Source organism: Schistocerca cancellata, chromosome 2 (assembly GCF_023864275.1).
Source record: "Schistocerca cancellata isolate TAMUIC-IGC-003103 chromosome 2, iqSchCanc2.1, whole genome shotgun sequence".
Lineage (NCBI taxonomy): Eukaryota > Metazoa > Arthropoda > Insecta > Orthoptera > Acrididae > Schistocerca > Schistocerca cancellata.
Window position 1 is genome coordinate 194,319,333 of NC_064627.1, and position 1,770 is coordinate 194,321,102.

The following is a 1,770-nucleotide window of genomic DNA, read 5'->3' on the forward strand; positions in this document are numbered from 1 at the left end:
GATGTTTTCCATAAGGGTGGCGCGCTCACAAATCCGCACTAGGGGACTGCGCTTCACTGCTGTCGCCGGCTCACTCTGGTGTGGACGAGTGTCGTCTAATGCAGCGATGGGAGACGATGGCTCGGTATGCCAACCAAGAATAGGCAGACGTGATCTTTACATACGGACAGGCAAATGACCATGCACGGGAAGCAGCGAGGCTGCACCGGTAAAAGTTTCGCAAAACCTCAAACCTTTGGATTTCTACATGTGAGGGGCATCTGAAAGAAGTCGTGTATGCGTCCTGCACGTGCAGTCAATGGAACAACGCATTCACTCTGCCTTTGATGCCATTCTCTTGCTGGGTGGTAGCTATAAACGTTTGCGTCCGTTGCTGCTGCGTCACGTTTGCGCTTAAAGACCTGCGGGGTTATTTCTAACGGTGCTCTCAACACAAAGTAGTATACTGTATTGTACCGTAAAGGTCTGATGAATTACTAGATACTCTGTGGCACAGACACCACACACTTCTGTTCATATGTCCATATGACCTCTTTTGTTCCTTACGCTCTCAGTGATAAGCAATTTGTCTCCATTTACCAGAATTACCCTGTACATATTTTCTGTTAGTTGCTTAATATTTACTTGATTATAACGCTATTTTACAAAGAAAATGTTCCTACGTCTACAAATACTAAGCCTTTTTATAGCACACTATAGCTTTTATTGAAATAATCAAGCAGTTGTACAAAAGAACATTTATTTCCCTGACCGCAAAAAATGTCGTAGTTATAAACTTGTGAAGTAGAGCGCTGGAGGACTGAAACTGCATAGTGAAATAAAATTTCTTTTATGCAGCTGGTTGCTGATTGTTTCAATGAAAACAAATTCAGTTGCTAAAGATAAACAAAATAATAAAATCATAGCGTTTCATACAGCTGCGTAACAACCATTTCTGAACCTTGAACAAGGAGGGAAAATCTGTATGACAATTATTTTTGTGTCTCGTACTGTCATAATGTCACTGCGCACACCACAGTTCACGTGGAGCTGATTTTTATTATGGGCTACAAAACTATTAACGAGTAAAAGAATTCCTTGAAAAGTCTTCTTCAATATGTACAGATATCAACTTTACACAGTAGTCCTACTGCTCGCTTCTGTTGAACAGTTTTACTTTAGGTGGACTGCCCCAGAAGGTAATTGCAAAAGACAACCGGGAGGGATGATACGCAGAATAAGCCAACACTCAAGCCTCAGGTCAACACAGTGAGAGATGTTTCTAAGCCGGATTGAGCTTCTTCATTAGTTTATCCACCTTTTGACTCCATTTTAGCTTGCCATCCAGTTGGACCCTAAGTAGTTTTACACATTCAATCGATGACCATTAATGTCTAATTCTGGTGCTAAAGTACCGAGCGGGGTGGCGCAGTGGTTAGACACTGGACTCGCATTCGGGAGGACGACGGTTCAATCCCGCGTCCGGCCATCCTGATTTAGGTTTTCCGTGATTTCCCTAAATCACTCCAGGCAAATGGCGGGATGGTTCCTCTGAAAGGGCACGGCCGACTTCCTTCCCAATCCTTCCCTAATCCGATGAGACCGATGACAACGCTGTCTGGTCTCCTTCCCCAAACCAACCAACCAATCTGGTGCTAAAAGGTCATTATTGCCTGTTCAAAACTGCATAACATTAGTCTGTGTGAGGTTAAGACTAAAACTGTCAACTGTAAGGCACTTGCAGACCTGTTCAGCTACCATCTGAGCTGACTGCTAGGGCTGAGCTTGAAC